Source organism: Aythya ferina, assembly GCF_964211825.1.
Source record: "Aythya ferina genome assembly, chromosome: 8".
Taxonomy (NCBI): domain Eukaryota; kingdom Metazoa; phylum Chordata; class Aves; order Anseriformes; family Anatidae; genus Aythya; species Aythya ferina.
Window position 1 is genome coordinate 14,060,711 of NC_140304.1, and position 17,763 is coordinate 14,078,473.

General features: G+C 41.2%; 1 protein-coding gene across 8 annotated transcripts in view; it reads right to left on the reverse strand.

Moving 5' to 3' along the window:
* Positions 1–17,763, reverse strand: part of RABGAP1L (RAB GTPase activating protein 1 like) — a 248,568-nt gene that overhangs the window by 227,754 nt on the left and 3,051 nt on the right. For 3 of the 8 annotated variants that reach the window (XM_084526909.1, XM_084526910.1, XM_084526911.1), the window contains 2 exons: positions 16,451–16,508; positions 14,486–14,544 (listed from right to left, as the gene is read on the reverse strand). The gene's annotated coding sequence lies outside the window, so the exon portion shown is untranslated. Of the gene's footprint in view, positions 1–7,040; positions 7,275–7,459; positions 7,615–7,685; positions 7,762–14,485; positions 14,545–16,450; positions 16,509–17,763 lie in introns of those variants that run through there. The other 5 variants (XM_084526899.1, XM_084526900.1, XM_084526912.1 and 2 more) reach the window with 4 other exon arrangements.

Here is a 17,763-nt window from a genome sequence, read left to right on the forward strand (position 1 = left end):
TTTTCCATGTTCCACAATACCACCTCAGAAAGCATACAGCTACCAGAAGGAAGAAGAAGCAGGATCACAGAGGCCGGGGTGGAAACTGGGAGGATACACTGGAAGGAGCAGCACCTGTCTTTGTCTTACTACGTACCCTTTGTCCTTATCTCTCTGGCTACCACCAGAAGTTAGATACTCATCTACGCTGTCCCTCAGTTTGACCCCTTCATAGGGGGGTCTCAGTTTCTGATGTCTCAATAAAACAAAAAAAGAATCAAAATAGAGAAATTGTAATAGTCAAAGGCAAATATAGAAGCCGTAACAAGGAACTTCCAACTTCATGTTAGTCTTTTGGGGCTTGACAACTGATTTCCTTGGACGTTTTCATCAACCATCTCCTCTCTCTTAACAGTTTTTATACATACCTGCAGCAATGAACAGTTAACAATTAATGTTCAAAACAATGTGCAATCGGTTACTGAGTTTTCTGTGCCCTTAATCACTTTTTTTTTTTGACTTAAAAACACTGAACAGTTATTTCCCCCCCCCCCCCCAAAAAAAAAAAATCTAGCTAACAGTTGCCAGTTTCTTGAAATTTTGTAAAGCCAAAACAAATGATTAAAGTATTAACAATTAGGATCAAGTATAACATGGATAAAAAAACATTTTATGGTAAAGCTGTCCAGGAACAAACACAAACTGCACACAAACAGAAAGGACTGATATTTCCACAGGCTCATCTTCATTGCACTGCCCAGTCGGAGCTCTAATTCAGGTTTTACTCCCAGACCTACTACTGGCATGCACATCAAGCTCTCTTTCATCTCTTTCAACTTAATTGCTGTTTTGTACTCAGATGCTCACACACATGCCGATTCAAGCTGAAAACATCAATACTTACAAGCTACAGATAGTTCATTAATACCTTGAAGACACAGGAGGTGACGAACTGCCTAAAAAAGCTGCTTCCCCTCCCACCATCTGCTCCCACTGCGAGTGTCCAGGCAGTACTGCGCTGAAAGAGGCTGGACAACTTACGTGACTGACAAAGAACCCCAGGGAAAGAAAGGAGGATTAGAGCACTCCTTCAGCCACTGCAACGCTTGGCTCAGCAAGCCCCTGTGTTCGCACAGCCACTGCACAGAACAGACAAAACCAGGCAGCGAGGACTGGGGACAACCGTTACTTAGGCAGCACTGCCACCAAGAAGTAACTTGTGAGATGTGAGTTCAAAATAACAGGAAATAATGAAAGCATACGCCAGAGAACAAAATAAAGCATCGGGTTTGTAGAATGGAGGGGAAAGAAACCACGTCTCTGCCACAGGCACTTCAAATGGCCCAGCCTAAGGTTCTTGTTTTCCTTTCTTTTTTTTTCTCCTTCCAGAAGACCAGCCAAAAACTGTCTCCTGTGAAAAAAAAATCAATTTGCAGTGTTCAAACATTCTTAATGAAGAGAAATATACCAGCACGTTCCTTAAGTGTAAATAAATATAAATAAAAACCTGCAAATTATTTTTGCAAGCCTATTTTAAAAGTTTAGCCAGCTATTAAATTTCTACACCTATTTCTAACTTAAAGTTACGGATTTGGTTTTGTATATAAACAACCACATGATGACAATGCACCAACTAAGGCATTCCTTATATAATAATGGTACTGAACAGAAAAGCAATTCAATGCAGCAGTTGTTTATATTTATTGGTTTCTTAACGAGAAATATTTATAATAAAAAGTGTTATCTCCCTAATAATAATGAATATTATTAAAATTAACTAAACACTACTAAACGTACTAAACATATTGACATACTAAAAGTCAATCTTTAAGATTCTCAGAGAAAGCCCTCGCTCATTTTTTCTTCCAAAAGGAAAATGAGAGCATTAGCTTACCAAACGCATGGACAGCTGCAACAGATCGCTGCCCAGTGCACAATTCCCACCAGGGAAAACTTGGTGCGTGTCTTAGGGTGCACATGACGGACCTAAGTTAGCCAGAACCAGCAGCTGTGCTCTACTAAACAGTGCCACTGTTGAACTCATCTCTGCACCCTGAAAGCACGGAGGTTTAAGAAGGGCTGTTCACTGCCAAAAGGGTACCTTTGGGACTTGGCCATGACTACGCAGTAACTCTCCTCTGGCAGCTCACACAGTTACGTCCTGCAGTAGGAAACCTGCCCTATAGAAGCTGTGCAAAGGAAAGACTATAAAGAGAGAAAGTAGCAAATATTCTCACAACTGCTTTTACCTGCAAGAAAAAGAAAACATCAGGGATTGGTCATAAATAAGCTCCTCAAAACAGGTTTTTTATGTTAAAAGGATTACCACCACGCGAGCTTTACAGCAAGTACCAAGAAAGGGCTTTGCTGCCCATTGCCTCCACGTCTGCTCCACGCCTCACCCAGGTCACCACCGCGCTACACCTCACTCCTCAGCCCAACAGCAATGAGGAAATCTTGCTCAGCCACCTACCAAACAGCTTTCGGGATCTGTTCTTAGATTCAGACACTGACTGAAATTCTATTCTGAGAATTTGCTGGTACTTAAAAAACACCTCTTTTTTCTTCTGCCCCTTGGCCTCTTCTTTCCTATTCCGGAATCATGTGAGAGACCCTGAAAAGCAGTTGAACCATTAAGTCACGGAGTTATTGTCCACCACGAGGGACAAGCTTCACCGTAACAAGAGTTTACCAGCATCCGAACATAAAACGAACGATCACGTTTGAAAGGCAAACATCCAGGCTGCAATTTTACCATTACTACAGGGTTTATTGAGCACAGTACTGCATGGAAATGTAACTCCTCTCAAATACCTTCCACCAGCAATCAATTCTGAATTCCCAGCCATGCTACAAATCGTATTGCGAGACTGAATCAATGCCAGAGACCTACTCAGACCCCCACAGCTACGCTATAATTGACATACCCAGCCAAAAACAGTACCAAGATAAACCTGTGGTTAAGTCAACATCAACACAAACCCAAACACTTACACCCATTCAGAAGTCACAGGCAACGTCAAGCACACACAGAGAGTTCAAACCACACAAGAACTTTCTTTTCAAACACTCTGCAGACTACAGCTCACCGACTTCCAGAACTACTTTGTTTGTCCTTGAATTGCTAAGACATAAACACAAGAATAACATGTGCAGGGTTGAACAAGAGCATGAAACAAATTATCCCCTCCACACAAATAAAATGGTACAATTTCAAAGTTTTATTCCAGTGATTTCTAAAATGGGTTTATGCAGCAACAAAGAGATGTAAAATGAACTCCAATTGAAAGCACTTGTGTATGGATTGCATTGAGTATTAATTCAACCAGCTTGCTCCTAAGTATAAACAACTTGTTATTTACAGTGCACAACAGGGAAGGACACACACTGAAGCTGTAAATTTCTACCTGGAATTTATTATTTTTAGTTGTGCCAAAAATTAAGGTCTAGTTCATTTTTTCAACTTGCTTTGTCTCTTTGGCACCAGAGTACACGCTGCCCTCTGCTTTTCAGACAGGACACGGAAAAGGTTGACATGCTTGGTGCCTGTTTTGCCCCAGTTTTCACTTGTAGGGCCTGCACTCAAGCCTCCCACACCCCTGCGCTTGGTAGCACAGTCTGCTGGAATGAAGAATGACCTCCGAAAGAAGAAGATGGAGTTTGGAAGCACTTGAGCAAGACAGAAGCACACAACTCTGTGTGCTTCCAGGTGGGTGCAACTTGGAGCCCAGAGGGAGCTGGCCAATGTCACAGAGACCACACTCTGCAAGTTTTTAAAAGGCTGTAAGCCTGGGGAAGGTTCCTTATGACTGGAAGAAAAGCAAACATCACATCCAGCTTCAAGAGGGGTGGAAGAGGAAGACCTGGGTAGCTACAGACCAGCCTAAGTCCATGAGAGGACGATGGAGCAAATCGTCCTGTCCAGATGGACAAGAAGGTGACTGGGAACAGCTAGTGTGGATTTACCAAGGGCAAGTGACACCTGACCAACACACCAGCTTGCTGCAAGATGGCCCGTTTAGGGGATGATGGAAGAGCACTTCACACAGCAGGTAATCAACACTGTCTCTCATGGTACCCTCAGAGCCAGACTGGTGAGGCAGGCACTGGGTAAACAAGCAACATTTTTTTTCAGGAAATGGAAAGGACGTGGACGTGCTCCTTTCAAAAGGATGGGGACAAGCTAGAGAAATGTGCTGGCAGGAGCCTCATGAAGTTCAACAGAGACAAGTGCAAAGTCCTGTATCCAAGACAGAATAAGCTAGTTATGTATTTAAGAATTGCAGCTGTCCTGTACATATAGGAAGCACTCATCTGATGCAGTATGCACAAATGTAAACATCCCTCAGCCACTTGCCCTTTAAACTTTTTTCCATTTTACCACTGTGCTTCCCTGTAACTCATACAGAAACATGTTTCTAGTGTTAATTTTGCACTTTTAAGCTCATTTGACCTAGAAAGAAAACACACCATCTTTGGTACTCTGATTCAAGTCTCAGGGATGACAAGACCAGGAAAGCAGAGGGCTGTGACCTGTCTTGCTTTGTGGCAGAAACTTTAATTTTTCTTCGGTCTGCTTAAAAACATTAGGAAGACCTTTGTTCCTGCTGCTCTTGCCAAAGAACAGGAAACATCTCCGCAAAGCAACAATATAACTGAGTTTTCCCACAATGGCCTTACTCATCTTTCAGAGTAATCTACTTAGCAGGTTTTAGAAACTTATTTAGGTATCACTTATAAGCAATCACACACACACACCAAACAAACCTTAAAAATCCATGGAGGTATTTTTTTAATACTTTGTAACACAACTTCTGTTTCTTTTTGAAGTTAAGAACACATGAAAAGGTGAAATAAATCAATTTCAATCTCTTTTCAAAAATTTCAAGCTTTGCCTCTCAAGCAGGATTCTATCAAAGCAAAGAGAAACCCCTAAGTGATCCAGGTTACAATAATGGCTCCTTTAAAAGCTGTACCATTAGAACAAACTAAGATTGAGGCTGGAACAAGCTGTCATAAATTTTAGTCTTATGAAAATATACTTTAAAACATCTTAGTCTTCTTTAAAAGAATACTTCTACAAAGCTTATGTTAATATTTGAAAGGTATGGTTCAATTTTCACTTAGGTCAACATTAAAATTCATGGGGAGAAAAAGCAATTACAGGAAAGATTAGTACAGCCAGTGGCCAGAAGGGAAAAAAGCTTCAGTGTTGCAATTTGACACATTTTTGCATCCATTTGTTTCAGAGTGCTGCTACACCAAAATTAAGAGTGCTGCTACGGTGTATCAGTCCATTGGGTACACAGAATGGATATAACCTAATGACAAATTAATTCAAACTGGAAATCAGAAGGTTAGCAATTACTGAAGTCAGTCAAGTTTGAAATAACCTTCCTGTTATAACAGAAATAACAAAAATATATGGATGATTATTTTTAAATTTGAGCGGAATAACTGCACAAACACCCCTGTCTAAAAACACCCAGATCGTTCTTCACAATTAATGAATCAACGGCAGGTTTAGCGAGAAGAAAGGGTATGCAAAGGAGAGAGCAAACTGCTACTGGGGACAAGCAGAATTAAAATACAGAACCAGAGGTGGCTCTGCTGCTAAGAGAGAAGAGAAAAAAAAAAAGACAAATGACACCAGGGTTTCATGACCAAGGGATGGCAGCACACAGGAGCTCCTACACCCTTAATATCACCTGCTACCTTCAACACAAGCACCATATACCAATCATACACTCAGGGCAGCTTCTTTTAGTAGCGGTGCCTTCTTAGATTAACTTACCGGCCATAAAAGCACGACCCAGATACCCATCACAGGCTGCGACTGCACCAGGACCGCAGCTGTTCCTTCCTCCCTACCAAAACACACTTCCTCCTCCTTTGGCTGGAGACAACATCCATAAGACCAGGCAAGTGAACTAGTTCAGGAAGTTGTTCTAACCAAAAAGTAACTTGGGAAGGGAAAAAAATAAATTAAGAAGTACTACTTTTTGCCCAGATTAGTTCTCTTGACTAACTCACTTCTTGGTTGCATGAGTCCCATTCATGACACAGGGAAGGAGTAACCACAACTCAGATTGTCTTCACTTGCCCTTGAGAACACACCAGCAACTTGGTTTCCCCAGAAAGCCACATTATGGCCTGGATGTTTTTGAAATTCCATTACTAACATCACCGAATCTTGATCACTTTTCAAAGGACTGAATGCTGTTTTTAACTGAGCAGTACTACATTTTGCTGTAACTACCTTAAAGAGAACGTTGCAGAGTACTTCAAAAAAACACATTCTGAGTTAGCTTCAATTCCTACAACAGCGAGTCAATTTGTGCTTCCTGTGTGTAACTGCAGCAGTAGTCCCTTCAAGCTTAGCCTGCCAACTAACCTCGCAAGTAGCACCATCAATACCACAAAACCCACACAAACAAACAGCATTGCCTACAGTGCTACCTAGATGCAGGCAGAGCTTGCAGAACCTATCCCATACCCCCCATAAGCCTTCAGAAGACACGGCACATGATGACTTATGACAGTCACCTGGGATCCTCACCTACACCTTGAGGCTCAGTCAAACAAGGCTATGCTGCCTGCCCGAGCATGCAGGGAGATGGTGTCACTGAGAAGTCCCTTTGGGGACAGAAAAGCCAGCTGCCCTTCTGCAGAGCTCTGTCTGAAAAGTCACCAACAAGATCGTGGGAGTACAGCCTGACTGAGAAAGAGAGAAGCAATGCTTACCTAAGCAGGCTACTTCTTATTTCTTACCAGACCTGTTACTGTCTTCAAAAACCATAACGTTGCCATTTTACATCTTTTTTTCCACCCTCTCACAGAAAAGAAGGGATTCCCGCTAGCACGCGGGTAGGAGACGCAGTAAGTTATTTACTCAAGGCAATCACAACCAAGCAGTCTTCACAGAGCTCGCAGAGTGACAGCAGGACCAAAGTACGCGCCACACTTCACAAACTTGCAGACAGGCAGAGCTGCCGAGCCCAGCTCATTCAGAGCGCCATACCCACTTCAGATGCTCTCAGCTGCTTTTTCAAGTACTTTACCTCAAGACAGGGATTTTTGTGCCGAGCCACGACCAGGGAGGGCCTAACTGTGGAAGGGGGCTGGTGAGAAGTAGAAGACGAAGGAAGAAAAGAACCACAGCAAGGTGGGTGAGCCCGAGCGACGCAGACGAGGCGGATTTAGGCCAGCAGCTCGCTGGCTCCTGGGAAGGGGCTCCCCTTGCCCTACGCGAGAGCAGGGCGGCAGCGCAGCGCTCCCGGCCCCGCACCAAGTTTCTCTCCCGGCTGCCCCCCTCCCACCTCCCCTTTCCTGGGGCCGGGGCGGCGGCTCGGAGGCAGCCCCGCGGGGCCGGGACGGCCGCCGGCCCCCGCTGCCCTCCCGCCCCCCGCCGCTTCCCCTCAGGGAGCCGCCCCCTCCCCTTCCCTCCCCGAGCCCCGCGGCGGCGGCGCCTCCCGCTTACCGCCCTGCGGCCCGTCCCAGCCCGCCTCCGCCTCAGGCCGCCTCCGGCCGCAGGGCAGCGGCAGCGGCAGGCCGGGCCGCCGGGGCTCGGCGGGGCTCAGCGGGCCGCGCAGCCGCCTCAGGGCCGAGCCAGCGCCGGCCACGTTCCGGCAGCGCCGCTTCCTTCCCCTCCTTCCCCGCTCTGCCCTCCCCTTCCCTCCCGTCCCCGCCCCGCTCCGAGCCGTTACCCGCCGCTACCGCCGCCCCCTCGGCGCCTCAGCGGCCCGGGTGCCCCCGGGGGCAGCGCGTCCCTCGCCTCGCCCGGCGGCCAGGAGCAGCGGCTCGGGCGCGGCCCGCCCACGGCAAAGACGTCGCCCTCCGGCCCCCGGGAAGCGGCGCGGCTCGCAGGGAGGCTGCTGAGCGCCCAGGGGCTCCGGTGATCCAGCTACGGCACGACAGGACCGGCGTGGGATAACCAAACTTTTCCGCCGGCGGATCCCAGCTGTGGGTTGTTTATCAGCAGTGTTTTTGTACGGCTAAATAAATATTTAATGTGTAAACGGTAAATAGACGTGTATGTTTAAGTAAATATCCGCAGTGTTTATGTGTAAATAATGAAAGGTTGTCCCGTTGCTTTCTTTTCTTTTGCCTTTTGTGTGAAACAAATTGCATTTAAATTAACCCCACAGCTTACGCAGCTCACTGGCGCCCTTTCCATGTCAGACAGGGAGCCTTGGAGCCTCGAGGAACATCAGGCCCCAGCACTAAACAACCGTCAGTGCCACCAACAGCGAGCCTGGGACACGCAGACTGCCCTGCGGGCGCTGGGTGTACGCGGGTGTCTTGTCGCTGGACAGCCAGGACAGACGGACAGACAGCAGCGCAGCAGGCAGCTCGTGTCCTGAATGATGCAGGGCTGCAGCACGTCCCGCTTCTGCTGCCTGCTGCAGGGCTGCACTGCTGGGAACAGGGGAAAGGCTGAAGCACAACCACTTGCAGCAGCAGTAACGCCGAAGTGCAATTTTTAAATCTCTTTTTAAATCACTTTAAGAGTGCAGCTACTTAAAGTTGATATATCCAAGCATTTAATTCTCATGTAAGAAAAGCAGACACATTTTGAATATGCAAAAAGGCCCAGAGCTGGCTTATTTATTACTCAGCCGTTTTGCATTGCGGTGCTGCAGCAAACTGCTCTCAAGGCTGGCAAAGCAAGCAGACGGGTGAGCATTCCCACAGAGCTATTTGGCCCACTGTATGCGGGACTATTTGGTCAGTTGTGTGCATTATTAGTGTTTCTCTGTTGGTATTACTATTATGCACTCTTAGAGCTATCTGTCCTAGTTGTCTGCAGCTGGTGTAAAATAATCTTCAGACTGTTTTTATCGCACCACAGGGTTCAGATAAACCACAACAGTGTGAAGAATTAAGAAAGATTAAGGGGGAAGAATATTAGAGGAGAGGAACACGATTAAACAAATTAACTGTCATTATCCTCAGATGCGACACACTTCTGTGAGAATATGGGTAATAAACATGAAGAACTGAAAGTCATGTTTTTAATATTAATAAGTGTTAAAAAAAATCATCAAGAACACGTCAAAAATAAATCATGGGATCTTGGCTTCAGCGAGGATTCCCATGCTATATCATCCACCCTTCTCATAAGAAGGCTAGAGGAACGTGGCCTATGTGAAACTTACATGACATGGTTAGAAAATGACACTCAGAAGTAACTCAGTTACAGTCAGAAGTAACTAGGTTATTTCTGAGTGTCATTTTCTAACCATGTCATGTAAGTTTCACATAGGTAAGTAGCTGAGTTACTTCTGAGTGTCACATATTCTAAACCAGAAGTTGTGTCACACATTCAAAACCAGAAGTTTGTAGCATGTGAGATTTCCAAATATTTATGTCCTGAATCTCAAACTGCCTAATGTTACCTGGTGCCGTATGACAGAGAATATTTTTATTATCCTTGTGAAGGATATCCTGTTCAGGTGAGAGCTGCAAGCATTTTGGAAGACAAAACTGAACAAATCATGGCAAGTTGAAACAAAGTTCTAAAGTAAATAGGATGTAATTCCATGAGGCAAGAAACTTAAGTAGAGCTGGGAATAACTGACTGCAAAACTGTAAACTGGAGACAAACTGGCTAAGTAGTTAATTTACAAAAAGAAGTCTTGGTTCAGAGCAGTTCACAAAAGAAAATGAGTCAACAGTGATTCAGGGTTGTAAAAAAAAACTGTGACGACTTTACTGGAAGAAAAAGACTGTCAAGCACAAGAAAAGTGAAGTAATGTTTCCACTCCACTGAGCTCAAAAAGGCTTTTAGTGAAGAAAAGTTCTCTGTTTTGGGCACCTCCTTCAATCAGGGAGAGTTCTGCGGAGAATGTGAAAAGCTACCAGTAGTCTGGAAAACCTGAGCGTGACTGAAAGAAGTTCAGATAGATACTTGAAAAGCCAGCAAAGACATATGAAATGTCCAGCCTGGGCAATATGAGAATTTGAAATGAAGAAAGCAGATTGTTTATGAGAAAAGTGAATACACACACCAGCTCAACTGTTCAGTAATGGAGATAACTTTTTGCTGCATAATAAACTCTCAGGCTAAAGCACTGATTATCACAAATAATCACCTGTAATGTCCTGAGAGGTATGAGAAAAACCCTGAAGACATAGAGCATCCACAAGCTGAGAAGAAAATCTTTTATTTTAAAATCCACTGAAGTAAAAAAAATAAAAATAAAAAAAATAAATCAATGCCAGGCCTCTCCTGTAGTATCCACTATGGGGAGCTGAAGGCTAATATTGCTGGACAGATGGTGATTAAGGAATCCAGCTGCATTCTAAATTGGAGCTATAAAGTCCATTTGCATTATTTTCACAACCTGAATGCTGCAAAGGTCACATATAAGTACTTGTTTTGACAGGAATGCCATTTAACCTTCTCTAAAGGATAATGGAGAGCCAAAGCCAAGGTCATCCAGCATTTGCCCAGAAGGGGCATTGCCAGCACCCGCTCCTGCCACCGCTAGAGACTTGTCTGTATCAGAATCCAGGACACTGTGAGGGACTGCCTGAAATGTCTGAAAATAGGCTCGAGGCAGGATTCCTATTCAGGAGGTAATCTATCTTATCCACGTAAATAATTGGAGGAAGTTACATAGTTTGGAACAAAACCAACAATTTTGGGGCAGGTAAGCTGGAAAAATATATTCTATTTTCAGATATACCTGTGTGTAACTTGTATGGACAGAATGGTTCCAGAAACTTTTGGTCTTTGTATGTGCTTTTGTATATTGTTTTAAACCAGAAGCTCAAAAATAAAAATAAAACCTTAAAGTGTTTAGAACTGATCCCGCCATGCTGTTTTTCCCACACAGCTAAGACCCTAGCATCATCACAGGGACACTGCCTCGGGTCTTTACAGTACCTCTGAGCACACTAGCCTAATATATTGATTTTATTGCTGGAACATGCTTTAGAACTCAGAAAACGGAGTGACTTCTTACACATTTAGAACAGCACTGGAAATACTTAGGAACAGCTCATGAAGTGGCTTTTCTCCAGGGAGATTTGATACCCTTAAAACCATAGGGCTGGTGCCAAACATCACATGCCAGAGATAAAATCGAGTCAAATCCTCTTCAACAAGTAATTAATTAATATTTGAAGTTTATGGGAAATATTTCACAGTTTAAATACTTGTTGAGACTTTCTAGATACAAGATGTGTTAAAGATGTCCAACACATTGTCTAATTCTAATTAAACTTGACACAGCACTAAATAAACACACTGTTGAATTCTGTCCACATAACGAGGATCAGAATATAGACTATTTGTTTTATAATGTGATTGTTGGTTTCCTATATTTGGTAGTTCAATAGTACAGAAGTGAGTCTACAAGTTATTTCTGACAGAACAAATCAGTATGAATCTGACAGCATTTGGAACTGAAGAAGTAGCTTATTTTCAGCAGTAATTACGTGGCAGAAAATACAGAAAACATTGCTACCACTTTTAAGATGAAGATGTGGCCTTTGAACAGTTACAGATGTAGGCTGAATCCACAAACTTCACCTGTCTCAAAAAACAGCGTTACTCTATTTTACAGAGAATAAATTGATATACACTGCTTTTAATTAGAAGTGTAAAATTATTTTCATGAAATTAGAACATTAAAAAAGAACAGCAAGCCTTTTGTTAACTACACACTTTTTAGAGCTGTGATCTGTACCCAAAGACATCCACATAACATCATGAACCTAAAAATCCTTTTGCTACCTATCAACATGTCCTGTGCCTGGCTGACGAGAAACAATGTCCCTGTCTCTCACCAGGCTCAGCAGAAGACTTTTCTAGCTGCAAGTTTCCTGATATGAGTAAGGTTTCACAGAATCATTAAGGTTGGAAAAGACCTTCAAGATCATCTGGTCCAACCATTAAGTTTTTCAAATAATTTTCTACTGTCTCACAGCCATTTGTAACAGTGTATGACCTTACACAGGAATGCAAGCACGAGGTCATTGTGCTAGAGTGACTGGGCTGTTAGTGGCCTTCCTGGTGCTGCTCTGTAACACCTGAATCAAGTGTCAGGTTCCAAATGGCCTTGCTAAACCAGGGGGCTCTACTAAATAACTGGTCAGTAGAATGAAGGGAGAAGCCTTTTTCCTTTTTGGGGATGGGAGATGGAATAGAATACATAACAAAGAAGCTGCCTCCTTCTGAGAAACGTAGGTTTGATAATGTAATTAGTATCAAGCTCAGATTTGGCAGAAGAGTGTTTTTTTTTTAAAAAAGGCTATTTTAACACATTAAGTACCTAGGAATAGAATTTTTACATGAAATGGGGCTGGAAAAACAGGTCACTTTCCTGCAAAAACTGACAAGGATTATATCCATTTTCAGAAGACCCATGGAGATAAAGCTGTGTCATGTAAGCTGTCACTTCACTGTGCATGTAATATAGATCCACTTGACAATAATATGTTTTACGGAAGTCTTATCGTCATGACATTTCATGCTTACATTAGATGCTGCTGAGTTAGAAGATCGCTATCTTGTTTAAGAAACAAAGTAAGCGCAAAGATGTGTGATAGGAAATGTTATCACCACATCACCAAGTGCTTTGCTGTTGATATATATGCACACAAAGAATATCCACAACTATTCGTATTATATAAACATACAAACATACACCCATACCCACATGAACATTGTGTGTATTACACACATTCTCTGATCTAAATATCTGTAACTGTTGCTACATCTATATACTCTTCTGCCTTTAAAGCCAAGGGTCTTATTTCCATAAATCCCCATCTGTTGATCTCATTCAAAAATGCAAGACGTGCCTAAAAGTTGCTGTAAAAATGTGCTTCTGAATCTTAACAGCAGAAAAGCTGATATAACTTCAGGCCCGTCTGTGGTAAACCACAATTGGTAGGTTCCATTAGTGATGCCCTACAAAGGTGTAAGGACTAAGACAAAATGTCAGTCTTAACGGGGTACAAAATGACAGGGGGCAAAAAAGCTTCTGTATTGTCAGTGTGTCTCTGCTCATCAGCATATGTATCTAGTATGAGAATCCCTGACCTCCAAAGCAATCCCTTCATCTGAAAAGTTCAGAAGAATAGGAAAATCGGAGTGCGATTAACTGTTTTCTGAGGAAAATATCTATCAGTTGGTTGTTAACAAGATCTAATCCCTGAACAGACGGCTGAGCAGCAATGGCTATAGGATACAAGATTAACAGAGTACATATTTCCTTCATGTTGCAGAGAAAAAATGAAAAATGCAGAGCAACCCAGCACTTATAGTCTCAGGAAGTAGCAGATTCCTGTGACAAGACTTCCAAAAACTTGAGAAGCAATAATTTACCATGCTACGCTGCAGCTCAGTATTTGCTAATAATATCGTTTAAAATTACAGTTTATTTCTCAATGGTTTCTGTTTTTGTTGTTGTTTGTTTGGGTTTGTTGTTTGTTTTTTCTTTTAGCAGGTAAATGTAAAGGTAGATGGAGGGTCAGATTTTTAGAATTTTTATGTTGCATTCCAATGATTCTCCTTTAGATTTGTGAGCTTGAGAAGTACAATAAATACAAAGCAAGTTAATTGCCTCCTGACACTTGTGGGTTGTGGCTGTTAGATCTGATAAATCAGTGAATAGGTCTGTGTACACTCTCATGTGCTTTTCAATGTTTGACTCACCTATGTGGAGTAGAAACAGTTTTATCTTGTCTCTTTAATACACAAATAAGCATATATATGCATGTGCATTTCCTGTGGAAGAAAATCTAAGGAGAGGGACTTTTCTTGTGTATGAAAAAGAGGACACTCCTTTTTTTTATTGCAAAGCATTATGTGCTAATGGAAATGCTGATAAGAAAAGCTGCCTCTTAGGCGAGACAGTGATAAACTGCAGCATAAACAACCTTTCCATATCAAACTGCTGAAATGAAGTTCAACTACAGCCAAGTTATAAAAACTGCAATGACAGCAAGACGAGTCTCTCTTTCTTTCTTACTCCTAATTTCCAAGCAGACCCACTGGAACACCAGAAGTATTGGAGACAACTAGACTTGAGATACTGTGGCCTTATGTATGAGAATGAGAAACATACCTAACAGGCCAGAAAGAACGCTTCTCAAAATACTTTAACTTTGTTAACAGGCTAAAACTTTTACCCATGTTGTAGCCTTCTGGGTACCTCAATGAATATGAAATTAGTTTTCATTTATCTCCAATAAACTGAAGTCACTTATACTAAAATTATTTGAATGTCTTAAAAATGTATATACAAGCCACATCTGTAATCACATTTGCAGAGTATTTTCCGATTCTTGCACTGTTGTTATTTTTTGTTTGTTTGTGTTTTTTGTTGTTGTTGTTTTGTTTTTTTCTTCATTTGGTTGTGTTTTTTTTTTGTTGTTTTGTTCTGTAGCAATTATATCAGTAGTTTACTAGCCAAACCACAATTACTATTTCTTCCTGTCTAGTGATGTGAGCTAATTCCACTACTTAGTTACTATTGTTCAATCAACTCACGGATTCGCTTTGGTGAAATTTCTTTTTTCTTCTTCTGTAAATGCCTCCTCCTTCACCTGCTGGAATTAAAGAAGAGTAGACAGCATCACTTGACACATCAGATTACTAACAATAAAAACAAATCATACTTGTGTGTTTCCTGCTCAAATTGAACTCCTAGGATGTTATGTAACAGTGTTTTACCAGTAATGAGAGAAAGAATAAAATGAAAATATTCTATTGAAAATAAATTTAAAAGCAGGGGAGGAAATTTGTAGCAAAGAGGTAGGGTTTTGTGTGTGATAGAATTTGCTTGTGAAAGTAGAATGCGATATGTAGACTCTGGTAAAAGAATTACGGAAATAACCATACAGCTACAATCTCACAAAAACAATCTCAGCCTACCTAAAAAAAAAATGACATGTTCCTTCTGAAAAAAAATATTTTTGTAATCTGTTTATCAAGCATGTGGTGTAGCTATATCTTACTAAATTTATAGTACTCTTTTCAAGAAACAGTGAGGGATGATATATTATTTCCCCCTGCAATTACCTGAAAAAACATACTTTTAAAAAAGTGCTAGAATTGAGATCTGAAAAAGTAGAAGCTACTAGATATCCACAGTAGCTAAATGATAATAATAATCCAAATTTATGTATTCATTCATGTGTTAAAATTAGCTAAAGCTTGTTTCCTCCTTTACTTTTATTTTCCTACAACAACTGATAGTCATGATTGCTGGAAGATGCACTGGGGAAGTCCTGTATCAGATGTTCTTAAAGCAAACCAGTACAAAACTTGAGTCTTTACATGGGACACAAAGCAAGGATAACTCCTGGAATAGGCAGCATGTTTTATTTTACTGCAGAAATGTCATGCCACCATGGAGAATTAAGACAGTCCCACTTTTTACTTGTACTCTAACTTGGAAATTTGATTGGAAAAATTACTCAGACAGCAGTTTAGTCATAATGCAATTACTGTAATTTGCATAGGTGTGGAGGATGTAGTGAGGTCTAGTGGTTGGAACAGGAGACCAGACCGTGAGATCTGGGTTTTATTCCACATCTTGCCACTGCTTGTGATGTGAACCTGAGCAGTTACTTAACCTCTATAGCTTCCCCTTCAAAGTGAGAGTAAGGCTGTGGTTTTACGTGCAGCTAAACAAACACATTGACTTGCTGTAGAAAAACCGTGCTGACTGTATCATCCTACTCGTCTTTCATTTTCCCCCCAGTTTTACAGAACATGAGGAAGCTGCCAGAAAGGAACAAAAATAATGTGGCTACTTTAGGTGGTTCTTGGTTTTATACATGAGATGGAATTCTTATAAAATGTTATTTTCTTAATTTTCATCATCACAACTCATGTTGTTTTCCTGAAACCAGTGAAAGGCTGTTGCAGGCTGCAATGCAACAACTTTATGAAGGAAGAAAAGATAAATTTCAACAGAAGTACTAGGGAGGAAGGGAAGGAAAGGCTTGTGCTTCTGTTTTTTGTTGAGACAGAGAGAAAAGGAACTAAATCAAGGAACTAAAATGCAAGATAAAGAGGTGGCAGCATATGGCACTTGGCACATAGGACTCCTGGCTCTCCCTGGGGGATTCAGAAGCCAAACAGATGGTTATTTCAGCAGAGGGCACCAGAACAACAAATACATTGTAGTGCCTTTGACTTGCTCTGCCCAGTGAACATTAAATCTCTGATATCCCCGCAGCCTCAGAGTGGGTCTGTGTTCTTGTCATGTTGTTACTTCTTATATTTTATAATGCTTCAAGGTGGTTTTTTTTTCCCCTTATGCCTAGAAAGAAATGTTGCTGAATGACACTCGAAGCTGTGGGATCAAAGCAAACAAGGCAATGGCATGTAAGCAAAAAGGAGTACCATGAGCATCTGTGCCACTCACTATGAAGTGATCCCTGTCAGTGGGACAGGGAGGCTAATGAGATGGTACCTCTAATGAGAAATCAGAGGGAATTTTCTTACCTTCCTCGTTCCTTCTTTTCCTTCACACTGGAAATGTTATTTTTTCATTCCTAGTAGTCTGAAAATGCAAATGTGAACTGCATTGATATTCTGCAAATCTATTTTGCATACCATCAAGTAACTGTAGTTACTTTGTAGTTACTAAGTTTTACAATTTTTTAAAGAAATCTGATAACAGTTGCTGAGTTACATACTATTATCTTGCTTGTGTGAATTGAATGATTGAAAGTGAAAGTACATTCATGGAATTACTTTTCATCTTACACTTGTGCCTTTCACATCCCATTACATCATTAAGGCTTCTGTTGTATAAATTAAATCTAAACTTCGTATGTTATGGTTTAGATACTGAGCTAAAAAGTGCTAAAGATTTTCTTTTTTATTTTGTTTTACATCACAAATGCAATAATTTTGGATGTGTGATTTTTTTTATTTCTACAGCAATGACGTTTTTTAATGATTGCAGCCCTTTGGGAAAATATTTAAATCTTGCCTTTCATTTTGATATCACAGGTTTCAAAATGAGAAATTTTCCATTATTATCAGCTTTAGTGGTCATGTAGATAACTGAAATAGCAAACTGAAACACTGCCAACGCATTAAAAGTCTTTCTTTTTACGAAGACAGCTATTGTATTACTGCATTGAAGCTTATATGGAAACAGTAATACAAAAATTGAATAATCAAAATGATACCACCTGACAGCTGCACTGATATTTTACCTTTTTCCTTTCGGTAATACACTCTAATGGAGGGATACATTTTGAATGTATAATCTGAAGGTTACTAGGTTGTCCACAAATATAACATCCTAGAATTGTGCCTACATTAGCACCTCTTTGGTGAGGAAAAAAAAAAGTCATGGAAAATTGACACATGTCGTTCTAGAATCTAAACTAATTCCTGTGGATTTTTCAGGACAATAAAGAACAATTTGAATAATTAGAGATAAATGACAGCAGAATTAATAACAAGCTGCAATGAGATATGAAAACAGTAATCCTAAAAGCAAATGTTTTGTGTTTCATATGTGAAAGCAGTGTATCATGAAGGAAGAAATGCGGGATAACTGCAGAGGGTAGACATTAAAATAATCTAGCTATTTAGTGAGATCAGTTCTTGAAAAAAAGAGGGAACAATCGCATCTACAAATTTCTGAATGTTTTAAATTCAGAATTAAGAATAATCAGCTAGAAAAGCGTTAATCAGATGAAGTTCTAAAATGGGTTTTGAAATTTAGAGCATGCATGCATCTTTGCATGGTCATAGTTACATAGGTCATTCCAGATCGCACTTCTCTAAACAATGCAGTA